Source organism: Cnephaeus nilssonii (assembly GCF_951640355.1).
Source record: "Cnephaeus nilssonii genome assembly, chromosome: 15".
Taxonomy (NCBI): domain Eukaryota; kingdom Metazoa; phylum Chordata; class Mammalia; order Chiroptera; family Vespertilionidae; genus Cnephaeus; species Cnephaeus nilssonii.
In genome coordinates, this window is record NC_137086.1 from 55,732,738 (window position 1) to 55,749,198 (window position 16,461).

The window sequence follows — 16,461 nt, forward strand, 5'->3', positions numbered from 1 at the left end:
ACTGATGTCCCTGCCTGAACCTGGGGACTGAGCATGCCAAGTTCAGGGCAGGCCCCACTTCCTGCCACACCAGGAGCCCTCATGCAAATGTGCAGGGAGGGAAGGAGGGAGGGAGAGGGAAGGAGGGAGGCTCTGGGGGCGCTGAGGACCCAGTATTGGGGTCAGGGTCAGGGTCAGCCAGGTCTCAGGTAGAGAGGAGGGATGATGGAGCAGAGTACCAACAGATCCCAGAGCAGCTGCTGCCTGGGAAGGGCTAGGCGCACCAGGAGGGCTCGGGCCAGGCTGCTCTCCTCACCCCTTCTGGGACTCACCCCCTCACTCCACAAACAACTCAGCAGGCTCTGAGCCCTGGGCTGGGCGGTTCCTTATTTACAGATGTCCAGGAGGTTGGGGCAACAGGCCCGTCCTTCGAACCTGGCCAAGGCCCTGAGGGGACTAATCCTGGCCCATGGCAGGTGGCCCTGCCCAGCTTTCAGCATCTCAGGCTCTAGAACCAGGCCCTGTGAGGGGCGGGCCCTCCGTGGCTGGCTTCACAGTGAAGACACAGCCACACCTGGAAGGCCTGAGCGCCTGCACAGGGACACTGAGTGGCATGGCTTCTACCGCCCATCAGGGGACCTGGCAAACCAGCAAGTCGGGGCCCTGCCTGTAACCAGCTCCTCCGGATGGGGTTGGGAGCCCCCTTAGAGCGGAGTCTGAGTTGCAATGACCACACCCCAAACTACTCCCAGCCCATCTGGCCTTTCTCCCTCAAAGATCGAGGGTCAGGCTTCCTTGAGGCCTCAGGCCCCAAGAGCACCCACTGGGCACCCAGCCACAGCAGTCACCACGCCCCAGCGGCTTTCTCGGACCCCACATTCACTGCTGCAGACCCCAAAGGGCTCTGGCGGGGCTGGGGCAGGAAGCAGAGAAAGGGCCCAATGAGCAGGGGAAGGGTGAGAGAGGAGGGGGATGGAGAGAAGGAAGTGAAAGGTGGGGGTACAGCCTGGGCCAGGCTCACAGCAGGTGCCCGGTAGAGACCACAGGGCCCTCCTTCTGACCACCTGCCCCAGCCACTGCCCCAGGGCACCCATGGCCTGCTCCGGCCCAGGCCCACCCCAAGCAGGCCACCTCGCTCACCTCCAAACGAGCGGTTCCCGCTGCCGTGTGTCTGCCCTGCGAGTGGCGAATGTGGTGGCTGGAGCTTCCGACTTCCGCTCCCCTCACCCCCAGACACTCTCACCCCTCCCGCTCTGCCTCCCCCCCCCCACCCCCAGTCTCCCCAGGGCTCCCCAGCTGCTCTGCACCTCTCACTTCCTGCCCACAAGACAGGAGCCTTCACTCACAGGCCCAGTGCCTCACGGCCCCTTACCCACGTCCCCCCCCCCCACCCCCCGCCCGCCCTCAGTCCAGAGAGAATCACGCCCTTTACCCGCCCCCAGGCTTGGGAGAGAGAAAGGGGAAGGTGCAGGCCCTGCACTGTGAAAGGCCCCACCCCTTCCTGCCAGTGGTTCTGTCACAGCTTCTCATCTTGTCCAGCTCAGTGACCTGCAGGGCACCTGGGGGGGGGGGGGGGCGACACAGGAGGCCCAGGTTGGGCAACTGTTCGTTTCTGCTTGTAACAATTGGCATTTCTATTTTTGTCACCTGATAATAATTGTCTCATGGTCAGTGTTCCCCATGAGTGCCTCAGCCACCCCGCTCACCTACTCACTACCCCCATTATACAGATGGGGAGGCAGGCCCAGAGAGGCAAGGCCTCGGCCCAGGCTTCACAGCTGGGAAATCACATAGCTGGGCTGGGAGCTCACAGCCTCCGACCACATGAACCAGCTCTTGTCCATTCCCACCCTGGATTCCTGACATCCTTTCGTGGAACACAGGCCACAGGTGTCCACGAGTGAGCCAGGTGGGGGTGGGGAGGGCACTGCTGTACGGCTCCTGTCTCTCCCTGCACAGTCTACCTCTCCGGCCTCAACCACCACCGACTTGTCAATGGAGGGTCCTGAGACCGGAGCCACCCCATCTAGTCCCTGTAAATCTCACTGCACAGGAGACTCCTCCACTCGCATATTGCCTCAGACCAGCAGGCCGCACAGCCCAGGCCACACAGCCCACAGGCCAGGGGCAGGGCGGCAGCTCCAGCCCTCCTCCTCTGCACGCCCCCCACCTCCCAGCGAGGGTCCACAGGGAGAGCCTCCCATACCTTCTCCAGCACACTCCAGGCACCAGGACCCGGATTCTCCGCCTCCCAGGCCTGCCTGGCCTCTTCCTCCCGTGGGGCACTGCCTCGCTGCTCCACGCAGCCCTGCACCTGAGGGGCGCAGACAGGACCTGGGCCCGTGGGCAAGGAGGGAGCCAGGAAGGGAAGGGGGCTGTGGCGGGCCGAAAGATGGGTGGGGCTCTCTTTCTGCAGCCACATTCCCAGGAGGCTGAGGACCTAACCCATGGTTAAGGTGGGAAGTAGGACAGGACGCACTGGGTGATAGTTTGTCAGCTGCAGTTATAACCCAGACATATCCCTGTGTCAGGTGGGGCCCCCACGGTTCTTTCTGGGAAGGAAATGTTAGGGGCACCTCAACTTCAGTGGCACAAACCTGGCTCCTGACCACCCCGCCCCAGCTGCTCCCCGTCCTGCACCTGTGCTCTTACAGCACTGCGCACGTGGAAGCCAGAAGCCTCGTGGCCCAGGCCGAATGCAGGCCTGCCCTCGGCCCGCAGCCTCCAGGGCCTCTGCACTGTGGCCACTGCTCAGCCAGCACCTCCTCCACATGCTCACCCAGGAGATGCTGCTGACCCACCAGGAAGCAAGCACAATCCCTGCCCTCAGGGAGCTTCCAGGCCAGAGACAAAATAAACCGATGAACAAAAATAGATCTAGAGACAGAGAAGCGTCGATCAGATGCTCAAACATTAGAGGGAAGGCAGGGGAGGGCGGGGCTAAGGAGGAGAGATCAACCAAAGGACTTGTATGCATGCATATAAGCATAACCAATGGATACAGACACTGGGGGAGGGGGGAGCGGTGAGGGCACAATGGGGGGATAAGGACACATTTGTAATACCTTAATCAATAAAGGGAAAAATAAAATAAAATAAACCAGCGGAGGAATAAATCAATGCCAGAACCAGGGAGGGAAGAAGCAGGGAGGAATGAGAGAGCAGCGGTGGGCTCACCGGGATGGGAGACAGGAAATCCCGGGAGCAGCCGGCATGTGAAGAGCGTGAGGCAGAGAGTTTTAGGCCAAGAGAACTGCACATCCACTGCCTCACCTGAAGCCAGAAAGGCCTCCCTGAGTTAAGGGACCAGAGAGAGGCCAGTTTGGCCAGGGATGAGGGGGAGATGGGGCTAGAGTGGCAGGGCCAGGTCCTGAGGGTCCCCAGTGGTAAGCAGGACACAGGGTCAGCGGGGAAATGACGGGGCAGGGAGCATTTCAGTGCAGTGTTTAAGATCAGCGGTGGCTGAATGGGAAAGACAGTCAGAGGCTCCATGAGAACCAGGGGCCCGTGGGGGCTCTGTGGCCGTCCAGGGGAGGTGGGGCCGTGGCTTGGAAGGCAAGGCTATGGAGGAGGAAGGGACACAGAGGCCTGGGGGTATGTCCTGGATGATTGGCAGGACGTGCCACTTAAGCAGATGAGAGGCGTAGAGGACAGGGGAGTCGAGGGTAACCCGAATTTCTAGCGAGAGCGACTCGATGGGTGGTAATAGCATCTGCTGAAAAGGCACAGAATCAGGATGGTGAGGCTGAGGGGAGAAAACCAAGAATTTGACTTTTTTAAATATTAGGTTTGTGGATCTATTAGAAACTCAAGCAGGCAACCGAAAAACACACAGGAGTGGAGAGAGCAGCGTGTATGACCAGCAGGACGTGGGTCCGTGCTGGGGGCCGGGGCCGCGCGGGAAGGCTGCACTGTTAAGGAGGTGAGAAAGCTTGAGAGTGCTGTCACAGAAGACGAGGGAGGAGAGGACTTTAGGAAAGGAAGTGGTCGGCTCTCGCGAATGCCGCTGCAAAGTCTAGGGAGATATGCAGTCAAGTGACCACCGGACGGGGCCACAGGGAGGGTACAGACCAGTGGGGAAGGAGGGTACAGGCAATGAGACAGGAGCCAGGTGACCATGAGGGGAGGACAGGGCCAGTCTCCCACCCCAGCCCCAGCCTCTCCACCAACTTGGTGGCCCTCAGCTCCCTGCAGCTGGAATGGGGCTGAGCAGGAGGGGCCAGTGGTCAGCTCCTCCCCTTCACTGTGAACATCCAGGCGCGAGGGCTGACTGGCTCACCCCGGCTATGTAGGGCCTCAAGCCCACGGTGAGTCCACTCTCCTCTCCTCCTCCTTGCTCTCCCTCTCCTCCAGGCTGCATGTCTCATATGTGAGGGTGTGTGTTTGGGGCCTTGGGGCACGACTGGCGGGTGCTCCTGCGTGCAGCAGACTTCGAGAAGAGACTCCCAGACTCCTGGCCACCAGCTCCGCTCCGTGTCCCAGGACTTCTATCTCCTTCCAAGACTGCAAGGGGCAACTCGGGCGGGGACCCCTGGTGCCAGCAAGGACGGAGGGTGTGTGGCCCCAGTGAGGGCATGGCAGGGGAAACTGGCGTGTGCCCCAGAGCCCCTGCCAACATGGAGCTTCCATCCCCTGCAATCCCCTCACTCCTGGGTTCCCTACCCGTCCTCTCGCCCCCCAGGGCCCAGAGGACACACCATCTCCGGACATGACCACAGCTGTGGGCAGGCAGCCCTGCCCGCCAGCCCTTCCTGCCTCCCTCGAGGTAAGCGACTTCCTGTTTGCCCACAGAGGAAGCCACTCAGCACAGGTGGGGAGGTGGCACTCTGAAGTGAGAGCACAGGGAGCAGAGCCTACCCCAGGAGAGCAGCTCTGGGGATTTCAGCACCAGCTCTGCCCTCCCAGAGGCAGCAAAGGAAAGGAACGGGCACCTGGCTTATACCTGCCCTTCACCGAGGGCCCTAGGTGCTGAGTGGCCCACACCACACCCTTTACAGGCAGCATCTCCAACCCCTGTGAGTCCGGGTGGGGGTGGGTGTCACTACCCCCATGCCACAGACAGATGAGGTCTGAGCAGTTACGCAGGCTGGACTGGAACCCAGGGCTGCCGAACCCAGCAGATACATGTTCTGCTACTCAGTTCCCCTCTGAGCCTACAGGTGAGGAGGAGCAGGCCTTGCCAAGCCAACAGAGCTGCTGACCGCGGAGCCTGAACTCCCTTCTCCCCACTCGAAGCTGACAGCGATTACTTCGATCCTTCCAAGGGCACCTGCTCCCGGGCAGGGTGACAGCCAGGCCAGCAGCACCTCGATGGCTTCCCGTGTCCCTGAATGTGCGGGAGGCCTTGGAGTAGGGCAGACACACGCTGCTTCCTCCAGAAAAAGCCCATCCCTTCCAGCTCTCTGGCCTCGGGGAGAACAGACAGGCAGACACCTGCCTCCCAACATTCCTCTACCAGGTCAGAGGTGACAGTCCCACTGCCCAGATGGACTGTGGGCTCCCTGGGGATGGAGCAGAGCTGGGAGGCAGGGCCAAGTGAGGGTGTCAGTGACTGAGCCCATGGCCTGGGTCACAGGCACCCCTGATGCCTGTGGTCTTCAAGTGGGAGGGAGACGTGTCAGGCAAGGGCGCTAACCCAGCGGGAACACCACCGCCCACCTCCCAGTACACGCCGGGCACTGGTGTTGCCTGGGTTTCCTGGAGCAGGCAAAGAGTGATTGTGGAAGTGACTGGCACACTTGAATTTCTTGGATTTCTGGTTGCCCAATCCCTGGTGGGCACAGTAACCGATCCCTCCTCTGCCGCGGACAGACGCCCAGGCCAGGGCTCCCTGGCCCGGCCTCACTCCCAGGCCACTTGTCATGGATCTACCCTCATGTAGCAGTGACTAGGACTCTACAGTCACTCACCTCTGTCCCCAAGCCCCCTGGGCACCCAGAAGACACTTGCAAAACATCTGCTGGAGCACATGTGCATGCAGTTACTTATACGGCAAGAACGCTCCCCCGTCAACATCCCCAATCGGGGCCTGGATAAGTAGATGGTGGCAAAGCCATCGGGCCAGATGGTGAACCTCAGCAGCCTGTGACTATCTCGTTTCTGTAGAGTATTTAATGAAGTGGAAAGATGTTCACAGTATATCATCAAGTAAGAAAACTGTTTATATACTCAGTATAATCTCAATATTTAAAAACGTGTTCGTGTATTTAGACAATAAAATGCCAACACATCGGTTGATGGTGGCTATCTGCCCGTGTGTGGTATGGTGCACATGGTTAAGTTCTTTATGCTTTTTGGTGTGTATCTAATTTTTTAAAATAAATATGTATCCTGTTGATCATCAGCAGAAATAATAAAGGTATTAGAAAATTAAATTTGTTGAGTGACATAACGATTGAATATTTCTGTTAACTTTAATGGCTGGAAGGTTCTTTGCTGACCTCTATCCTTGCCTGTGACAAGGCTGAGCTCCGTGGGGCGGGGGCAGGGGAGGGCCTGCACCTGTGCTGACCACCTCTCAGGTGGCTGCCATGGGGCCTCCTTCATGCTGGTGTGGGACCCGCTGGGCCTCCACAGTTGGTATGAAGATTATTGTTTAAGGTAAAGACATCTGAGAGTTGACAGATGCAGCAAGCAGCCTTCTCAGAGTTTCCCTTATCTATGGAAACGGTGGCTTCGTAATTCCTCCTTCAGGAGCTCGGCCCCCAGGACAGCCAGACCACTCAGCTCCTCAACCCAAACTTTACCACAGACTTTCTCACCTTTCATTTGTTCTAACACCCAGTTGTGTGTCCTACAGAAACCTATTTGCCTTCCCAAAGGAGCCTTCTCTCCCCTCCATTTCCCCTACTAAGTAAACAGTAAAACCTCATTGTAATGGGTTAATTCAGCCAACGGGTGTCCCTTAAAGCCGAAAGCCCAATAAAGTAGGTTTGCCAAAGGCATAGGCTAAAAAGTCATCAAATTAGTTTGCCTGTGTTTTACTTACATAGACACGTTTGTGTGGTTAAAATTCAGTATGAATGAAAAGTTTAATTTCACAGAGAAGTTTTCTATATGTATTATTGTCGTTTTAAATTTATACTGAACAGGTCTAGTAAATGCGTGCATTCACTGGTCACCCGGAATACACACGCGCAGGCGACTGGGGCGCTGGGGCGTGGCTCAGTGCACGTGGGAACATCCTGCGCAGTTGAAACCGCTGCAGCAGGTCACACACACTCAGTGGGATCACGTGCTGATCATTCGCCAAACACTATTTAGGAGCAGTGACTCTGGGATTTAAATATGTAGCTATAGTTGTGGATATGTAATAATTACTTATGTCAGTGAAATTACTGCAGTATCTTTTCCAACATATGGCCTATTCTCTAAAATTAGTTTAAAATAATAGTGAATTAATAACAAAAATAACTTGTTAATTGAATTATAAGCAAATCTTGGTTAAAAGCATTTAAAATTAACAGGGTGTTAATTTTCACATATGATATATGGACGGGGAATTCTGTCCATTAAATCTGAAGTCCATCAAATCATCATCTCCAAAATGAGGGTTTGTAGAAGCCTTTCACTTTAACAAGCCAGCTGTGTCTTTGATTGGTCCCGTACGCATGCCAGTAAACCTTTTCTACTGTTCATCTGTCCTTGTCAGGCCCGTCACTGAATCAAACAGGGCAGAGGAAGTATTTTCCCTCTCCTACATAGTACAGAGGACCTCCTCCCGCCTCCTCAGATCTGAGACGAGGTTTGCATAGGTGGATAAGCGGGACATAGAATGAACGTTTTAAATCATTAAACATTTAGCTGAATTGCATTCAAAACAATTGATACAGCAAACCTATGATTTCACAGATGTTATTGCTTAGAATCATGCTAAAGTAGGTCTAAAGTAGGTAATACCTACTTTACATTGTCTCTTCAAGGAAAAATATTAAATCAAATAATATAGGTGCTCTCCCTCCCAGGAGCACACCCGTGCCATTCCCTCTCCCACTCCTTGGCATCTCTCCCCTAACCTCTAAGGGACCCCAGGAGAGTTACAGCCAGGGAGCAGTGGGTAGTGGCAGCTCACCCCAGGCTAACCCTCTGAACCTGTCTCCAAGGCCCCCTTTTCTCTGACTTCCCAGTGAGCCAAAGCAGCCCAGCCTGGGCTCTCCTGCTGCTTCTCCTATGCCCTTCCTTGTGTCACTCTCCTAAGTATATTTTTGCTGCGGTCAATAAATTCTTGCTTGCTTTTCTAAAAATAAATACATAAAGTAGTATGGGTGAGAAAGTATTCAAAATCAGTGACAAGCATTTGTTCCTTTGGAGGATGAACGGAGCCTTCCTAATAATGCTCATGAGCCGTGACCTGCTGGGAGGTGCAGAGCGGGAACGTCAGGCTCACACTACACAGGTGAGGGAGGCTCAGGTGCTATGGAAACAGAGCGGGGACACTGCCCAACACAGCGACAGTGCAGGAGGAAGACAGGGCTCAGAGCAGGGCATTTCCTGGGTCACCTGAAGGGTTGTGTATTCCCCTGGGGGGAGGGGGGTGCCCACCCGTACCCTGCCTGTAGCAGCAAAGCCCTGGGCCCAGGGTCCTTCTGTGCCACAGGAGCCCATCCATATCTATACTCTATAGTCACCCACAGGCTGAACAGGTGGGGAGGCCCAGCTCCCGGGGAAGAAAGCTTCTTACACTTACCTGTGCTTTGGGGGCCCAGTCCCTCCTGTATGCCTCCGCACGCCTATGCACCCTCCAAAGCCCCACTGAGAGATGCCAGGAGAGCAGGGACCCCTTTCTCGGGCTCCTTGTTTATAACCTTCCCCGACCCCCAACCCCTGCCCACCCTCCCTCCTGAGAGGATACTGTCCCAAGCTTGTCTGGCCAGCAAAGGACAGAGTTCGAAAGTGCACCCAGCTCCCTGGCTGGCTGGGCCTGTCTGTCCACTTCTCCCTGCATGCTTCTCCCTGCCTTCCTGCCTGCCCCGGGCTCTCTCCTGCCTTTCTCACTCTCCCTGGCAACTTCACCCACTCCCACACCTTCACCTCCCACCTACTCACTGAGCTGTCACAAACCCCTCCCCAGCTTGGAGGAGCTCTCACTGCCAACGGGGAGGCTCCGGCAGGGTGAGCAGGCCTTTAAGTTTGACAGTGTGGCTGACAGCTGTCAAAAAGGTCATGTGCCCGGAAGTGAACCCTGGGCCCAGCCTACGCCTCCTGGGTCCTGCCTGTGACACCATGTCCTCCTGGCTTCCCAAGTGAGCAGTCCTCCGGTGCCCAGGCTTCTGGTTCTCCCTCCGCAGCTACCCCACCCTCACACAGAGCCCGATCCTCTCCTGTCTGCAGCCTCCTGCCCCTCACATCCACGTCCACAGCCCACTCTGGTTCCAGAGATCACTTCTGCTCTTGAAAATCTTACCAACTGACTCCCACCCCCACTGCCTCACCCTGTAGCCTTTAGGGAAAGCCCAGCCCTGGCATTTGAAACCCCCAGCCTCTCCTGGGGCCACACACCCACACCCTGAACTCCACGCCAGTAGCCTTTGGGGCTTCCCTGAATGTTCCCAGTACTTTCACATGTCAGCGTGTCCTATGCTGCCTCTCGCTCAGTTCTGTTCCTTCCCCATCCTCCTGCTCATCTATCAACTCCTCTTTATCCTCCAAGGCACACGCCCAAAATGCCATTTCTCCAAACAACCTTCCTACACGCAGCCAAGAAGAATCAGCGCTTATGATGATTCCACAATAATTCCAATCATGAAACTCACATGGTGGTCAGAGATCTTTCTAAAAATACAGTATCAGGTTTAAGAAGTAAAAAGATCATGATTTGTGGCACAATGCAATAAATGTAGTTTAAAATACATGTACATCGTATTTTTCTCTAAAATACCCCAGATCTAAGGATAAACATAACATAAATACATCACAGGGGCTGCTGCTCTCGAGGGTAGGGGAAGGTGGTGAGGGCAGCCAGTGGAACTAGAGATGAGAAATTATAACTCAATAACAAAAAACAAGACAACAATCCAAGTTAGACCACAGGCCAAGGACATGAACAGCCCACAGAAAGAGAAAGACAAATAGCGTAAAACATATGAGAGACACACAACACAACTCACAAGGAAACCCCCATTAAACCACAATGTGATGCCATTTTTTTCCCCTGTAAAATTAGCAAGAATAGAAAGTTGCTAACACACCGACTGAAGGAGCTGCGAAGAAAGAGTCTCAGAGCTAAGCCTCACAGGCTGGCAGCATCAGCTGAAATCTAAACACACAGGCTTTTCAACCAGTGAGCCCACGTTTAGGAATTTCTTCTACTGAAATGGACACAGAAGTGAGTAAATATGTAGGCACAAGTATGTTCATACATGACTGTCTGTCACTGCAAACTAACAAACAAAAACAGGTAAAACAACCCAGAAAAGACGTGGGACCTCCCCTCCGAGAGATAGTCAACAAGAATGGAGGATCTTTGTATGTCCTGCCACAGAATAGTAAGTATATTAAAGTTTTAAAAAGTACAGACCTGAGATTATTACAATTTGTGTAAAAAAAAAGACAAAGAGGAGGTATGCACACACTGCGTATGCTTGTTCATGAGCAGAACATCTCTCTCCAGACGTATCCTCAAGAAACTGAAGAGAACCAGCATCAGGGCAGGAGAGGGAGGGAGGGAGGCCTTTCACTGCTACCTGAAGGGCTGTTTGGATTAACATTTGTAAAAATATTTTCAACACATGCAAGTATTACCTTTAAAAATATTTTTTAAAGAAAATTTAACCCATGCAAACATTGCCTTAAAAAGAAGGAAAGAGGTGGAGCGGGCTCATAGCCCATATTGTCTCTGTAACCCAAGCATGTCAAACTCAAAGGCTAACATGGCCCAAATAAACAAGGTTCAAGTTTATGTGGGCCACAAAAAACAAAAGCTTCAATTTTCATAGAAATGTAGGTTTATTTTGAAAAGTATAGTATAAAAAGAATGAACAAGAGCAATGATAAAATTAAGTTTTCTTCCCGACACTTGGCATCTCTTCTCTGCTACTATCTTTCCTACTTCAGGGGAACTCCTGTTCGCACTGATTCCTTTCAAAACTGACCCAAGGTGACTGTCAGTAATTCTGGATCTGACAAGAGACTTATTTCCTTTCATAATTGTAAGTAACGACTCACACCGTTATATTGGCTGGGCCACAAAAATATTCGTGTGGCCCATATGCGGAACCTTGGGCCACGAGTTTGACATGCTTGCTCTAACCACCCTGCTGGTAAGACAAGCATCTCCACTATGACAAGCATCTGGTCAGCCAAACATCTCTCTCAAAGCACGGGGCTCTAAAACTGCACCACTCGACTGTAACCCAGACTTCCACACTCACCAGCTGTGTCAAGACGGGCAGCTGTCTTACTCTCTGGGCCTCAGTTTTCTCATCTGTGAAACAAGGGCAGTGGGAGTACACCCTGCACAGACTCGCTGTGAGGGTGATGCGTGTCTACACGCAAGGCGCTCAGAGGAGAGCCTAGCACACAGTGCATGCTCAATAATGTCCATTGTTATATACTCTCCTGTTTGCCTTTTAAGCCAACTGAGATCACCTAGTTAGTTCAACAATGAAAGGTTATTGGAATTTTCCTAGAAGGCAACAGTTCTCCACCCTCACCCCTACCTCTACTCCCACCCCCACCCCCAATTTCCAGTTTCCAGAGTCTTTACTGATTTAAATAACTCAGTCTGCTCCCCAGTTTACCTATCCGTGTGGCCTGTGATGTTTGGGTGAAAGCTGGGGGTGGGAAAAGCAAGTGATCGGCCTCCTGCCCAGATACACACTCTCCATCGCCGGTGACCTCCTGTCCCAAGCCTCACCCTGGTTTTGTTTGGGAACAACATCTGCTTCCTTGGGCGCCTCTGGTCATCAGGCTGACCCCTCCACACCCCAACCTTGAAGGAAAGGCTCTGAGAGGCCTGCTGGCCTCGGTCCTGTTCCTCAGCACGGTCAGCATGCCAGCAGGCTCACACCTCCTTCACACCTCAGGGGCCTTAGCATGTGCCGTTCTCTCTGCCTGGAATGTTCTTCCCCCAGAGAATCACATGACTGTGTCTTGTCTACATTCAGGTCTCCATTCAAATTTCATCCCCTCGGCACTGCCTGTCCTGGCGTCTCTACTAAACACAGCAGCCCCGCCACCCTTAAGCTGCTCTGCTTTTCTTCATAGGATTCATCTGAGTTGACATTAAAATTGCTGTTCTTATTTATTGCCATTTTTCCCACCAGAAAATAAGCTCTGTGAGGGAAAGTACTGTGCGGTTCACTGCTGCATCCTTAACACCTGGAACAGTGCCTAGAACATATGGCCTTCAGGAGTACTTGTTGAATGAATGAATGAACAAATGAATGAGGAGATACAGGACATGTTTTCTGGGGAAGCTTAAATCTCAGACTAAACCTCCCAACAAGAAATGCACTCTCAGGGCTCAGAGAGGGAAAACTCCCCACTCATCTACTTTCCACCGCTCACTGACCCGTTACGAAGCCCCTAAGTCAGTGATGGCGAACCTATGACACGCGTTTCAGCACTGAAAGGTCCCAGGTTCAATTCTGAGGTGGCCACATGCCGAGGATGAAACATTTGCTGCTACTGAGGATGAAACATTTGCAAAATAATGTTTTTTCCTCAAAGTGACACACCACCCGAGTTATGCTCAGTTTTTTGGCGAAGTTTGACACACCAAGCTCAAAAGGTTGTCCATCACTGCCCTAAGTCCTGCTCACAGTAACCAGGACATCTCACCCTGTGCCCAGAGCTTTGGGCCTGAAACGGTGCCGTTTTCCCTCCTCGCTCAGGTCTGCCTGCTGCCTTTTCCAGCTGAGAGCCAAGTTTTCTGCCCACCACCACCCTGTTTTGTTTTTACAGCACTTATCACTCTGAAATCATGGGTCAGCTGCATTTTTGCAGTCAATATTTGTTGAATGAATGAATGAATGAATGGCTATTCTTCATACCCTCCACACAGAAGAAATGCCATGTCTGGAAGAAAAGAATGAATCAACACCTCCACTGCCTACACTTGATCTTGGTGTTTCTTATGTAGAGGGGCTAACAGACACCCAATTAGTTGCTAATTACATTCAATCAGCTATGGGCCTGGGGAAGAGCCAGGCTAATGAGGTTCAAGGGCAGCTGACACTAGCCTCTTGACCTAGACATGCAGGTCCTGGCACAGGGGTCTGGGTAAGTTCACTGACTAGAGCAGCAAAATCCATCTTGCACCTGGAGAAACAGCAGGGAACTCAAGTCGCTGCCATGCGGTCCTCCTGCAAAGACCAGCTAGACTCAGCTCTAGGGCCAGGAAGGGCCCCTGGAGGGGTTGTGAGTTTATCAGCAAAGCAGATGCTGTTTACCTTCCCAGGAATCTCTCCAGTGTCTCTGGCCAGAAGCACCCAGAAGGGCTAATGGAGAGTTGGCTTATCCTCCACCCAGCGCTCTCCTGGGAGCTGCCTGCAGGGACAGGCCCCCACCAGGCAGGGGCCTCAGAGGGGAGGGCTGGCCTGGTCATGGGCGCCAGGGGCCATGGAGGCACCGGACAGCAGAATAGAGGCAATAGAGGAAACGGAGATGGAGGAAAGCCCTCAGGGTTTCCTAGTTCTAACAGCAGCCCAGGGTGACTGCTGCTCAGCCTGATCTACCCGGCCCAGCTGGAGGAGCCGGTGGCCGCACCCAGGCCCGCAGGCTTTCCCAGTGGCGCTCTGCCGTGTCCCCTTGCTGTCCCTGCCACTCGACCAGGTTAGATTCTGAAGGTGCCCACTCGCTTTTCACACTCCTGTAGCCTCTTCCGGCTCTTCCTGCTCTGGCCCCATGCCCTCCCTCAGCGTCCTGCCCCGCCCAACAGATGCCCCCGACTGGCGCTCTGCGCAGCGCACACAGTCCACATCGGGGACGGCGGGACCCCCAGCCTGCCTCCCCAAGGCCCTTACCATCTCCCGCCGGGCTCCTGCTCCGTCCGCCCGCCGGCCCGGGCGTCCCATGGCTAGGTGCCCAGGTGCCCAGGTGCCCAGGTGTCCAAGTACGGAGGCAGCGAGGGCTGCGGGCGGAGGCCTCGTGGGCTGGGCGGTCCAGCTCCAAGGGTGCACTCGAGGGAGGGACTGGTTCCCGGCGCGGCGGCGGGGGTGGCCGGGGGCGGGGAGGGGAGCGGAGGGGTAGGCAGGACTTGAGATAGGGCGGGGCGCGGGGCGGGGAGGGCAGCCAGGGGTGTAGCCGTCGGACTGGTCTGACTGCAGCGGCACGGGGCTGGCTTGGGCTGGGCTGGTCCTGGCGGGCTCCTGTCCCCGCCCTGCGTGCTCCCTAACACCTCCCGCGCCCCACCATGCGGCCCCCAAAGCGCGCAGTCGGACAGTCAGTACTCAGAGGCCTTGCTCTGTCACCGTGAAGCTCTGCTGCTCTACCTTTGTTAGATGGGGCCCAGATGCTAGGTCAGAAACCCTTATTAGCAATTCATTTGTTCACGCTACAAGCATTGATTGTGCACCTACTGTATGCATGTGAGGCACTGAGGGGACATTGTGGGGTAGGATGAGTCAAATATTCCAAAAGATTGCATCCTGGCAGGGAGGTGAGCAGCAGTGGGATGCCAAGGGTGAAGGGGTTCCCTGAGGGAAAACCCTGGGAAGGAGGGAGCCACAGGCGGAGGGAGCCCTCCATCCGCACCCACACTGACCTCGGATCCTCACCTCCTTCCTGAGTGAACACACAGCCATGAGAGTCTAAACAACCCAAAGGAAAACAGTAGCTGAGCAGGCATTTGAGCAGTGAATTGCCTCCTGCTGGGGAGATTGGGGTTCAAATTCTGTCGTTTTAGAGGAGCTTGGTAAACTCTTTGGGTTGTCCGCTGAAACTTCAGAATGGCCACACTTAAAGAGTAAAGACTACATCTCAGGAACAAGCGCTGTCCCTAGACTTAGGGACAAAACCAAAAGAAGTCTATCCCAAACCTAAAACGATACCTCTGCAAAGCCAAGGTCGGGCTCCCAGTCATTCAACTTCCTGCTGGAACACATTGACACTCCCCAGAGGAAAATAACAAAACCCAGCAGATCTACAGTGTATTTATTCACTACGTCCACTATACGGCCAAACCCAAACATTAGGACAAAAGATGTTCCTATCACCCCATCACTCAGGAACTTACAAGGGTTTTTAGGAGCTCTGTGTCAGGACCCGGGGCAAATACCAAATATATATTTCTTATATCACAATATCACACCTGTAGACAAGACATTGGAATCAGAGGATAAAGAACTAAAAATGAAAGGTATAAGGATGTTAAAAAATCTACAGCAAAAGATGAACATAATGGGGTGAAGAGATAGGGGATGTCAGCAGAAATATGATTGCCATTATTTTAAAAATAAACAAACAAGTGGAATATAGACAAATTTGCTCCAGGGAGGCGAATATCTGTCTTCATTTTTTATATATTTTTAAATCTTTATTGTTGAAAGTATTACATATGTCCCTTTTTTCCCCCATTGACCCCTTCTAGCCCACACCTGTCTCTTCCCCCATCCCCAACTCTGTTATGAAGAGATACCTCAATCTTTTCCTGCCAGACAGGAGATGGGTGAGTTTCTTAAATTTTCCTATGTAAGATCAGGGCCTCCCAATATTGGGGTTCCTCTGTTGTAACATGGCTCACTATCTGTGCAGGTATCATCTGGCCCCAGTCATATTACCCTGTGGGGATTGGAGTCAGGAACCCATGTGCATGTTACTCGGCTTTGCCATTAGTCATAAACTATCTCATCTTCTGCAAGTAACAAAAAACAGTGACATGCCAACTCGCTGACTTCCTAGCAGAGGAAAATCAAATCTCAGGTCCTTTCACAGTTCCTGACTTAACAGAGATAAAGAGAAAACTCTTACAAGAAAACAGAGGAGAAAGTGCACACTGCATACAGGGACCCAGTGATAAGAATGATGGCTAACTTCTCATCACAAACAACACAGGCCAGAGGACAATGCAACATCTACGTGAAGTGCTGACAGGAAGAAAAAAAAGCTACCAATTTATATATAGTTCTGTATCCAGTTTTAAACATATTTTAAATGAAAAGCCAAATGTGAACATTTTCAAATAAACAAAACCTGAGTTTTGCCACCAGCAGACCCAGACTACAAGAAAAGTGAAGAAATGTCTCAGAGTGAAGGGAAAATACAAGATAAAAATTAGAATCTACAGAAAGGAACAAAGAAAACTGGAAATAATAACTATAGGGGTTGATATAAAAGACTGTCTTGAATCACCTTACACTTGTCAGAATGGCTACCATCAACAAATCAACAAATGACAAGTGCTGGCGAGGATGTGGAGAAAAGGGAATTCTAGTGCACTGCTGGTGGGAATGCAGAGTGGTACAGCCACTGTGGACAACAGTAGGGAGTTTCCTTAAAAAATTATATATGGAACTGCCATTTGACCCAGGGATCTCACTTCTA

General features: G+C 53.0%; 1 protein-coding gene across 2 annotated transcripts in view; it reads right to left on the reverse strand.

The window, feature by feature from the left end:
- The window catches only part of PSD4 (pleckstrin and Sec7 domain containing 4), a 33,016-nt gene extending 18,898 nt beyond the window's left edge, over window positions 1-14,118 (reverse strand). For both annotated transcript variants that reach the window (XM_079792210.1, XM_079792209.1), the window contains exon 1: window positions 13,944-14,118. The gene's annotated coding sequence lies outside the window, so the exon portion shown is untranslated. The remainder of the gene's footprint in view (window positions 1-13,943) is intronic.
- Between the last annotated feature and the right edge of the window lie 2,343 nt (window positions 14,119-16,461).